The sequence below is a fragment of the Podarcis bocagei genome (assembly GCF_964188305.1).
Source record: "Podarcis bocagei genome assembly, chromosome: 2".
Lineage (NCBI taxonomy): Eukaryota > Metazoa > Chordata > Lepidosauria > Squamata > Lacertidae > Podarcis > Podarcis bocagei.
Genome location: NC_138126.1, coordinates 114,070,279 through 114,082,537, shown reverse-complemented (window position 1 = coordinate 114,082,537; position 12,259 = coordinate 114,070,279). Strand labels below are relative to the sequence as shown.

At 45.5% G+C, this 12,259-nt stretch overlaps 1 protein-coding gene and 1 long non-coding RNA gene across 5 annotated transcripts in view; one reads left to right on the top strand and one right to left on the bottom strand.

The window, feature by feature from the left end:
- LOC308580258 overlaps window positions 1-12,259 on the bottom strand; it is a 423,078-nt gene that overhangs the window by 12,233 nt on the left and 398,586 nt on the right. The window lies entirely within an intron of this gene.
- Window positions 1-12,259, top strand: part of ANKFN1 (ankyrin repeat and fibronectin type III domain containing 1) — a 224,302-nt gene that overhangs the window by 105,711 nt on the left and 106,332 nt on the right. The window lies entirely within an intron of this gene.

Sequence of the window (12,259 nt, the reverse complement as noted above, 5' to 3'; positions counted from 1 at the left end):
CACCATAGCACATAGCTTAGTCAGGCACTAAGTATTTGTAAAAATGCAAATCTTCAAAGTTCACAGTAGCTTTGCAAGAGAGGGAGATGGGGAGAAAACCAGAACAGCTTGGCCATACCCCTGTGACTTCACTAATAATAATAATAATAATAATAATAATAATAATAATAATAATAATTGTCCTCGTGACCTCCTAGCTGCTCTATTAGGTCTAGGGGGCACCACCTGTCACCGCATGCAAGAATTAATTTCTTTTACATAATTCACTCAAACAACTGAGAAGGATACAAATTTTCCTGAGCCATGCCATTTGATTATGCAAGCATGGGATTCTGTAATTAATTTCTTAAACCCTGCCACGTACTAAAGAAAAAAGGCTAGATCATGCTATACCAGCTGCACTGGCTCCCAGTGGAGTACAGGATCAGGTTTAAGGTGCTGGTTTTAACCTTTAAAGCCCTATACAGCCTAGGATCCTTGTACCTACGGGACCGCCTCTCCTGGTACGCCCCACGGAGGACCTTACAGTTTGCAAATAATAACACCTAGGAGATCCCGGGCCTCAGAGAGATTAGGTTGGCCTCGACCAGGGCCAGGGCCTTTTCGGCCTTGGCCCCAGCCATGTGGAACGCTCTGCCACAAGAGATCAGGGCCCTGCGGGATTTAACATCTTTCCGCAGGGCCTGCAAGATGGAGTTGTTCCACCAGGCCTTTGGTCAGGGCTCAGCCTGACACTCCCCTTCTCTTTTTGTATAAGAACTAGTATGAAAGAGGCCTCCCGGCATTCTCACAGGCCCATATAAGATCAGCGTAGACAGTTGGGCCGATGAGCATTTAACGTATTTTTCGCCCTATAGGACGCACCAGCCCATAGGACACACCTAGATTTTTTTTGGGGGGGGGGGAAATAAAGGAAAAAAATTATTCCCCCCCCCAGGCGCGGGGCTGGGGAACCTTGGGCTTTGGCAGCTTTGGAATCGCTCTGGGAGCTTGTGGGGCTGGAGGCGGGGAAAGCGGAGCTTCCCCCTCCCCCAGCCCCCAGAACAGGACCCAGAGCCATGTGGAAGCTGCGTGCAGTTTGGCATCGTTCTGGGAGCTTACGGGGCTGGAGGAGGGGAAAGCCCTCCGCCAGCCTTCTAGCCAAGTTGGGGGACAGCGGGAAAGGCGCGCTGCGCCTCTCCCGCTGTCCCCCGAGTTTGCGGGGCTGGCGACGGGGCTCTCCTGAAGCCTGGAGAGCGAGAGGGGTCGGTGCGCACCGACCCCTCTTGCTCTCCAGGCTTCAGTGAAAGCCTGCATTCACCCCATAGGACGCACACACATTTCCCCTTCATTTTTGGAGGGGGGAAAGTGCGTCCTATAGGGCGAAAAATACGGTACTGTTCCCAACCCTAACCCTGCAGAAAGCCATCTGATTAGACTTTAATTTGATTTCGACCTGTTTTTAGGAGGTAATTTAATTATTGTTTGATTTTATGCCAATGTTATATATCTGATGTTAGCTGCCCTGAGCTCGTCTTTGGCTGGGGAGGGCAGGATATAAATAAAAGTTTATTTATTATTTATTTATTTAGGTAAGGATGGGGAAAGAGGGGAGATTTGACTATAAGATCCCAAACCCGCCATCTGTAAGGACAGTTTGTGTAAACGACACGTTTGTCTTTATTTGTTTTATTTTCACATAATGTTGATTTTGTGTCAGTTCAGTTCTTAGAAAAGATACTAAATTGGAATCTCGGTAGAGATGCACATTCCTTGCAATTTTCACACTCACACGCACCAAAAATGTGTCTTGTTCCATTTTGTTCCTCCTTTTAGGAGGATTGTGGGAGGGTGTAAATACCAATGGAATATTTTATCTTTCTGCCAGGACGCTGTAAGAATTTATTTTGTGCTATAGTTCTAACTATAGACCCAACCATTTTATTTCCTTCAACCCAGGAAAACACATTAGAAGTCGATAATGGTTTTTGGTCACTGTGACCTGCCTACCTTCTTTTCTTTACCGGACCCAATCCCAAAAGGGAAGACTAGCTCTGATTATAGATGGAGTCATTTATGCTCGCAATTTCTTTTCAGATTGACTCTTCCCCTCAAATAATTTGAGAAATCACCAGTATCTAAATCCAACTGCATCACAATAAACTAGAAGCTTTCAAATAAAAACCAAAACACCCATTCAGTATCAAATTGCTGAATTTCAGCATCAGGGTTTTTAAATGTTATCTTTCAGTTGATTCTGTCAGCCAACGGGCATCTCAAGATAGTGCTAGCTAGGTCTGTCTCATATGCTTTTTCTAGAATGGATCTGAGATCTGTTCTGGAAAGCCTTCTGCCCTTGTGAGAACCTCTCAGGTTTAGGTCCATATTCTGTCTCTTGTCCTGCCTTCTCATCCCTGTTTGCCACATAAAAATGTAGCCACTCCCATGTATTCTGTGTGAGATAAGACATTTATTGTTGGAGGAGGAAGAGGAATGTTACTGCTGTTATTATTAATAATAATAATAATAGCAGTATTATTATTCATCTCTGTGTATTCTATCCCGAAAGGATGCTGCTGGGGTGAAAACAAATGTTTTGAGTTCCCAAAGTTATAGTTCAAGTTCTCAGGGAAAGCCTGAAACCAACCCACATGGAAAGCCAAAAAAAAAAAAAAAAAAGTGTGAGTTTGAATTGAGAATCTTTTGACAGACTGTCGAAAACAGCCATGCAAATGTATCTATTTATAGTGGGGGAAAAGATAGGCAAGAAAAAATACAGAAAAAGTAGATGCTAAGAGGGTCCTCCTCTTCTCTCTTTTGATCTTTTTATATAGACCTATGAATAATTTTAGACATGTTGAAGTTTACTGGGTTCCCATTGTGGGATGTGATACATAAGTTCAAGTACAGTGGTACCTCAGGTTACAGACACTTCAGGTTACAGACTCTGCTAACCCAGAAATAGTACCTTGGGTTAAGAACTTTGCTTCAGGATGAGAACAGAAATTGTTCAGCAGCGGCAGCAGGAGGACCCATTAGCTAAAGTGATACCTCAGGTTAAGAACAGTTTCAGGTTAAGAACGGACCTCCAGAACGCACTAAGTTCTTAACCCGAGGTACCACTGTACAGCATTCCTTGTTTTCCTAGAGTGGACATGCAAGGGGATGTTTGGTCCAGCCAGTCAGAACTTCCTGTTTCCTCCTGGGCTGGGACATACTTCCTTTATATGTGACTAGAGGTGGGCGTGATCTTACCTGCCCAGGTAACAAAAGGGCAAGGCACGCAGCACACTCTCTCCCTTTCCTCTGTATTTGACCTCCTCCGTCATTGGACCAGCAGCTTTTTAGCTAGAGATGCTCTGGTGGATTTCGGCCAACAGAGGAAAAAGGGACTATTCCCATATGGGATGGATCCACATGCATATACTTTGTAACTAAGTCTGCCTTCAGGGATCCATCTGTGAACTGAATGTGTGTGTGAACTTCTTTTATATACTTTTTATAATATATGGTGTGTTTATTCTTTTATTCTTTTAAGAGGGATATAAGGGGACTTACCAGGAATCTTGGGATGTGGGTGGTGACTTCAGAGAAGTGTGACTAGCCCAAGGTCACCCAGCAGCTGCATGTGGAGGAGCGGAGACGCGAACCCGGTTCACCAGATTATGAGTCCACTGCTCTTAACCACTACACCACACTGGCTCATAGGTAGCCTGTTTAAATTAATGGCCCTAACGAGTCATTCAGGACATCGGTGGTGCTGTGGTCTAAACCACAGAGCCTAGGGCTTGCCGATCAGAAGGTCAGCAGTTTGAATCCCCGCGACAGGGTGAGCTCCCATTGCTCAGTCCCAGCTCCTGCCAACCTAGCAGTTCGAAAGCACGTCAAAGTGCAAGTAGATAAATAGGTACCACTCTGGCGGGAAGGTAAACAGCGTTTCCGTGCACTGCTCTGATTCGCCAGAAGCAGCTTAGTCATGCTGGCCACATGACCTGGAAGCTGTCTGCGGACAAACGCTGGCCCCCTCGGCCTATAGAGTGAGATGAGCGCCGCCACCCCAGAGTCGTCTGCGACTGGTCCTAACGGTCAGGGGTACGTTTACCTTTACCAGGAATATTAAGAGGCTTAAACAAGCCTGCAACCAGCTACCTGCTGTGTGTTTAAAAGGGGAATGTAAAACTCTGCTAAGTTATAGATCTTGCTAGCGCAAGTTAGGAAGGATATTATTAAACAATATATTCTCTCCTGCCTCCCTGAACATTCCCATACCCATGTTGCACCAATTCCACTCATGGTCTCACTTGCTGCCCTGTAACTGCTTATTTGTCTCCACCAACACAGAGGACTGAGACTGAGCGGGGCAGAACATTGGTTTGGGGTTCAACTTTGGAGTAGAGGATGGCTCCAGTCCTTGATTTCCTCCCCCCCACACACACCCCAAAACTTTTCTAGCCTAGAAATGACTAGCTGCTGAGCCACAAGCTTCACTTTGCTAAGTTGCTCCTGTGTTTTGTTTGTTTTTGTTTTAGCAAGCCCCTTTAACGTACGAGACACCGATCAGGCAGGGAATGGCACAAGGGATGGATGAGCAAGGGGGATGAATTAACCATTAAGCAAAATAAGCGCGTGTTTAAGGCATCAAGAGAAGGGAAGCACCACAGAAATTTTCCATTGCCGGATTTTTAACATTAGTGGTCACAGATTGCTCAGTTGAGCCTTCGTTTTCTCAGTTGGAAGTATATCAAAAATCCCAACAGAACCTCCATGCAACAAGGCAGATACCTTATCTCAGGGGTCAGCAACCTTTTTCAGCTGTGGGCCTGTCCACCGTCCCTCAGACCATGTGGTGGGCCAGACTATATTTTTTGGGGGGTGGGGGGGATGTACAAATTCCTATGCCCCACAAATAACCCAGAGATGTATTTTACATAAAAGCACACATTCTACACATGTAAAAACATGCTGATTCCGGACTGTCCACAGGCCAGATTGAGAAGGCGATTGGGCCGCATCCGGCCCCCGGGCTTTAGGTTGCCTAACCCTGCCTTACCTCTACTAAGTATAGAAGCAGATGTGTTGCATAAGATTACCCTAAGTTTTGTTTCATGGGGGGGGGGATAAAATTATATTTACAATTTATTATTGTTTATATTTTGAACTAGATGTATATGGGGGCACTTTAAGTGCTTGGCGACTCTAAAGGTCTTAAGCCAGCCCTGATGAGCACACCTCTGGTTGCCTCAAAAGCCATCAGGGATTTGCATGGATTCTTTCAATTGCTTAGGAAACCTCAAGGGCCTATGTGAGTGCTCACAAAGTGTGCTCACGAGTCCCCGAAGGCTGCAGGCTCTTTAAAGCCTGCCTGCTGAAATTAGCGGAGACATTGTGTCTCTGCTGATTTCAAGAGGTTGTGCCTTGAAACAGTTGCTTGGCAGAGAAACATCAACCTACCATGGGAAACCTTTGGGGAAAGAGGGTCTTCAGTAGTGGGCTGATGCTTGCTCGCCGCCACCCATTTTTGAGCATGCACTATCATTGACCTCTGCATCCTGAAGCCCAACATCAGATGGAGACGGCATGTTTCACAAGCAAAAGCTGTTGTCTGCTCCTGCCTGAGCAACATGTGTTGAAACGTTCTCCTGTTCTCCCATATCCTCCTTCCGCTCCTCAGGATTCAAGAAGTCCTCTCACCTCTCTTGGTGTGGTGGGCGTTGTGGGACGTCAGACGCTTTGCTGGGACTCCGATGAGGGAACTGGAACATCAATGCCCTTCCTGATAGGCGGAGGGGGCATAAACTCCGACCGCCTATCAGAAACCAGATCCTAGCCTGCAGCCTGCTTTGGCAAATGGGGATGCAGGTTGGGACTTGGGCTGTGCCAGGGGGTGGAGCTGATGGAGCAGGTAGGCTTCCTCAGATCCACCCTTTGCCTGCACCTGTTTGTTCCTTCGCCAAGCTTCCCTACCCACCCACCCTCGTTTTAAGTTGAGAGTTATTTACTTTGCTGTGGCTACAGTGGTTGCCATTCCTTAAGGTAGGAATTTCCCCACCAGGCTAACTGGATCTCATCCAGTGGTTTTGCCTACCTCATAGCAATCGTCACTACTGGGCTTGGGCATAGGGGCAATCCTTTGTTTTGGATGGAGAGGATGTTGTAGTTTCCGCCTGACCCTCCAAACACTGGTGTATCCCATTAAAGCAGCGGTTCTCAACCTGTGGGTCCCCAGATGTTGTTGGACTACAACTCCATCGTCCCTGAGCTCTGGCCTTGCTAGCTAGGGGTGATGGGAGTTGTAGTTCAACAACATCTGGGGACCCACAGGTTGAGAAAGGCTGCGTTAAAGGGATCTGGGGGGAGTGGCCATGTCTGTGTGCCCAGGCAGAGCCAGGGCCAAAGGCACTCCCCCAAACGGCAGTCCCTGCGGGGGTCACCCTATTTGATGTAAGTCTTAGGAACCCTTGCCTGGATTGGCCACATATCACTTCTGGTGGGTGGGCCAGAAGTATTTAGATTCTCCCACGCCCAAGCCAAACTTATTTCATCTGTAGTCAGTAAAATTGTGGTCTGTTTTGACACAAAACCAGTCTTGTTGGTCTCTTGTTTATATGGGTTGGGTTATGGGAAACCCGATGCCTGGTTCTGCAAGCTGTCTTGCTGTGCTTTAGTTGCCATCTCCGGTATGGAAATCCAACCAAACACCATCTCCTTACCTTCTCAACTGCACAGTTACCTCCCAGATCCCCATTATTTTTACCCACAACTCACAGCATCCCATATACAGTCTCTTAATTTGTTGAATTTAGATGCTCAGAAATGACATGAAACATAAACCTGAAAGTCTCCACCCCCATCGTTCTGCCCGGACACTGAGGTCCAGGGCTGAGGGCCTTCTGGCGGTTCCCTCGCTGCGAGAAGCCAAGTTACAGGGAACCGGGCAGAGGGCCTTCTCAGTAGTGGCATCCGCCCTGTGGAACACCCTCCCACCAGATGTCAAAGAGAGCAACAACTACCAGACTTTTAGAAGACATCTGCAGGCAGCCCTGTATAGGGAAGCTTTTAATGTTTAATAGGTTATTGTATTTTAATATTCTATTGGAAGCCACCCAGAGTGGCTGGGGAAACCCAGCCAAATGGGCGGGGTATAAATAAATTATTATGATTATGATTATGATTATGATTATGATTATGATTATGATTATGATTATGATTATGATTATGATTATGATTATGATTATGATTATGATTATGATTATTATTATTATTATTATTATTATACGCCAGTGTGGTGTAGTGGTTAAGAGTGGTAGTCTCGTAATCTGGGGAACCGGGTTCACGTCTCCACTCCTCCACATGCAACTGCTGGGTGACCTTGGGCCAGTCACACTTCTGTGAAGTCTCTCAGCCCCACTCACCGCACAGAGTGTTTGTTGGGGGGGAGGAAGGGAAAGGAGAATGTTAGCCGCTTTGAGACTCCTTAAAGGGAGTGAAAGGCGGGATATCAAATCCAAACTACTACTACTACTACTACTACTCCTCCTCTTCTTCTTCTTCTTCTTCTTCTTCTTCTTCTTCTTCTTCTTCTTCTTCTTCTTTCCACTCTTATCTGACACCACTCCCAACATCACATGCTCGTGGGGTAAACAGACTGAGTCACTTCTCCTCAGGATAGGAAATTCACTGGCACAATAGTCTTCAGGGTGGGAAGTAGTGATCAGACCACAGTACCCTAAAGCCAATTAAGCCAACATAAAGATGCCATTCTTCTGGTAGTGAAGCAAGGGCATATGAGGGGAAATTATTTGGCCTGGTTTGTCCATGGTAGAACCAACTTTGTTTGGCCAGACAATATTGTCGCAATCTTCCCACAGAGCTCCCAACATGCTCAACCTCAGCTGGGCCTTGCTGTGGAAATAATTCTCTCCTTTTTTCTTCCAAAACTAGAACAGTGCTACTAGCTAATTATCACAAAGGGATACTGAAAAGGAATTCTGCAGAACTTGGCAAGGTACCACTGCAGAGCATTAGAAAGATGTTCTTGTAAACAAAAACCTGCAGGCCGTATTATATTTCTGCACCTGCTTCTCTTCTGTTCAATTAAAAGATGATGTGTTTCTTCACTGCCTAAGCCTTGTCCTTTTCTGCCTCGCTCGTGTACTTAGCTGCTGCGAACAGGAAGATTTGATCATTCTTTTATGGGCTTGATCAGTTCGTTGTGTGGCTGCTAGTACCTCCGTCCCCATCCTTTGCTGTCCAACCTGCATTTATTTTCTGGATGCTTTGGAACTATTAAAAAGGTAAAGGTAAAGGACCCCTGGACAGTTAAGTCTGGTCAAAGGCAAATATGGCATGCGGTGCTCATCTCGCTTTCAGGCCGAGGGAGCCGGCGTTTGTCCACAGACAGCTTTCCAGTTCATGTGGCCATCATGACTAAACCGCTTCTGGCACAACAGAACACCGTGACGGACAACAGAGCGCATGGAAATGCCATTTACCTTCCAACCGTGGCAGTACCTATTTATCTACTTGCACTGCTATGCTTTTGAACTGCTAGGTTGGCAGAAGCTGGGACAGAGCAACGGGAGCTCACCCTATCACACACTTGTCACTATTGCTCCGTGCGTCAATAGCGGTTTAGTCATGCTGGTCACTGGTGCTGGAGGAGACTCTTGAGAGTCCCATGGACTGCAAGAAGATCAAACCGATCCATTGTTAAGGAAATCAGCCCTGAGTGCTCACTGGAAGGACAGATCCTGAAGCTGAGGCTCCAATACTTTGGCCACCTCATGAGAAGAGAAGACTCCCTGGAAAAGACCCTGTTGCTGGGAAAGATGGAGGGCGCAAGGAGAAGGGGACAACAGAGGACAAGATGGTTGGACAGTGTTCTTGAAGCTACCAGCATGAGTTTGACCAAACTGCAGGAGGCTGTGGAAGACAGAAGTGCCTGGCGTGCTTTGGTCCATGGGGTCACGAAGAGTAGGACACGACTAAATGACTAAACAACAACATGCTGGTCACATGACCCAGAAACTGTTTGTGGACAAACACCGGCTCCCTCAGCCTGAAACCAAGATGAGCGCCACAACCACACAGTCATCATTGACTGGACTTAACCATCCAGGGGTCCTTTACCTTTGGAGCAATGAGACCATGCTAGCCACAACTGCATGGAATAATAAGTTAAGAACTGCGTGGCTTAATAAAACATCCTCTGCATGTGTTTAACATCAGTGTGTACAGCCCATTTGTTCTTCCCTTCACATAAATGGGTAAACTGGGAGTGGGATGCTGAATCTGACCAGTGGGCCATATCTTTATCTTCCCCACACATTCATGAGCCAGGTTTGACAGGTGAGTGGGATTGTATTGTTATAATATAGTCATTTGCTTGTCCGGATGGAGGATGGAGGTGTGTGAGGGCATGTATAAACTAGCCTACTTGTACAGAGGTAAAGCTAGCGCTAACTTTTGAGACAATGGGGAACTTATTCCCAAAGCAACTGTTGGTTTAGAAGAAGGATTTTCCTCAGGACCACAAAAAGAAAGGGTCAAAATAACCGTTCCCCCTATCCCTGCTCTGATCCTATTAGCTCCCCCAGGTGATGCAATTTGCATTTTTAAAAGCCTACATATTAACTGCAAAGACATATTTAACATCAGCAATAGTTTGACCTGGAATATCGGATCCTTGCTTCCCTTTTTCTTTTCTTTCTCAGGGTGAAAAAGCAATGGGTACATCTCCTCTGCTTCTATACAAACTCAAGAGATCTCAGCTGTTCAACCCACAGGAGATCAGATTTGCTTAAATTGATAAAAACCCTTTGAACTGCCCAGTAAATGTATTTCAAAGTGAATAATAAAACATGATATAAGGCTTTTTCCAGTCATCTGGGGGCATCTCTTGCCCAGAGACCTAGAAGTGGTGGTGTGTGGGTTGTTGCTGTTTTGTAATAATAAAAAATGAATTATGCAAGATAATGCAGAATTCACTCCAACAGGCTGCTGTTAAGACCAATAATTTAGGAATATTGTTAAGACTGAATAGGCATCACAGAGGTGACATATCTCATCATAAAAGCCCCAAACTTGATTCAGTCTCTGATTCATAAGATGGAGGTGAACCAGAGATTAAAGTGACCTGAAAATGAGGAACTAAAAGCCCTAATCAGGCTTTGCCTGAAGAGATGAAGACTTAAAATGTGGAGGACTGAGAGATGCGCATGCAAGACTCTCACATGTTTAGTGCAGAGCTGTGAAAAGGAGAAAGCCTTGTGGAAAGGATTCTAAATGTTCCCCCTCCACATTTTAAAGGTCTTCCATATTCAGCCAAATGTCCAACCCCCTCCCAAATGACATTTAACCCCCCCCCAAAAAAAGTGTGACAAAAACCTTTCTGTTTGAGCTGTAACAGATAATTTTGCTGAATTTACAGTTGTTGTTTTATTATGCTTTTATATCTGGATTTGATGTGATTTTTTATGATATTTTATCATTGATCATGATTGAGACTGCATCAAAAAGGAGAACCCCCAGGCAAATTCAGTGAGGGAGGGATCAGGAAGCAAAGGAGTGGAAGAAAAAAAAAGTTTAATAGCTGAACCAATGGTGCAAGTATTTATTTATTTCCCTGTTCTTCTGCCCTACATCCCAGTGGTAGCCCGGGACAGCTAACAATACAAATTTCAAACACAGTAGTGGGACAGAAGGAAAGAGAAAGAAGTAGAAAAAGAGACTGAACTTCTGCATATTTATTTATTTATTGTATAATAATTTTTATTAATTTTAATTTAAAACAATCCAATAAATGCCATATTAATACAATACCAAATTGCAATACAATTAAAGAAGCCAATTATTCAATACTAAATTAAACCATTTTGTTTGACTTCCCATGCTCTGGTTTTCAGGGGATGCTGTTCTTCTTTAGTCCAAATGCATCCATTCCGATATTGATCCTTTATTTTATTTTAACAGTTCAGGCTGTTGAACTTCTGTATTTGAAACTACTTCGTGAAGAGCCCAAGAAGTCTGAAACACCTTGGATATTAAACGTTTTATCCTACCCCTTTGATTATGACTATGGTATTTTGCATTGTTAGCCGTGGAGAGATAAATAAACCACCAGTTGCGCCATTTTGAATTTAAAACACACACACATCTCCCATGATTGTCTTTTCTGATGTTCGCCAGCCCTGCAGGATGTATCTCCCCTAAAATTGGCTGCGCTCTCTCTCTTTCTCTCTCTCTCTCTCTCTTTCATTCACAAACACACACACACACAGAGCAAAACTATATCACCACTTCCCAAACATGCTTCTCTGTGTTAGTATAATACAACCGGCACTGATTGGGGCTGGTGATACTTTAGTTCAAGGGTGGGGAACCTCAGGTCCACTGGTCAAATCCTGCCCTCCAGTCTATTCTCCCCTCAGGATTTTCCACCGGCCACACTTTTTTCCCCTAACCATACTCCTCACTGATTCTGGTCCTCAGCACCCTGCTCACATGCTTTGTTTGGCTGGAATACGTTGTTTATCTGTAGCAATTCTTCCTGCTCTGGGTTGGTGGCATGGGTGCCAACTTGAATAAAATACTGGGAGGGGCCAGGAAAGCCCTGACCCACATAGTTGATCTCACAATGTGGTGCACACACAACATTCGAATGACAATGCCCATTAACTTGGGGGGGCAGCCCCCTCAAATTTTTTATTGTGTGGGCCAAAGCCCCAACAGCCCCTAGGAGTTGACTCCTAATGTTGGAGGAAAGGTGTTTGTGCAAATAGAAACCTTTGGAGAGGGTGGAATCTAAGCTACTGTAAGGTAAAAAGGTAAAGGTTAGGTCCAGTGAAAGGCAACTATGGGGTTGCGGCGCTCATCTCACTTTCAGGCTGAAGGAGCCGGCGTTCGTCCATGGACAGCTTTCCGGGTCCTGTGGCCAGCAGACTAAACCGCTTCTGGCACAACAGAACACCGTGACTGAAGCCATAGTGCCCAGAAACGCTGTTTCCTTCCCACCGCAGGGGTACCTATTTATCCACTTGCACTGGCGTACTTTCAAACTTCTAGGCTGGCAGGAGCTGGGACAAAGCAATGGGAGCTCACCCCGTCATGGGGATTCAAACCGCCGACCTTCTGAGCAGCAAGTCCAAGAGGCTCTGTGGTTTAGACCACAGCACCACTACTGTACGAAGGTAACAGTTCTGCCTGCCCAAAAAAGCTGTATCATGGAGGAACGTCACTCTCAGGTTGAAAAAGGTTCTGCTTCCTTATTTTAAGAGTGTGT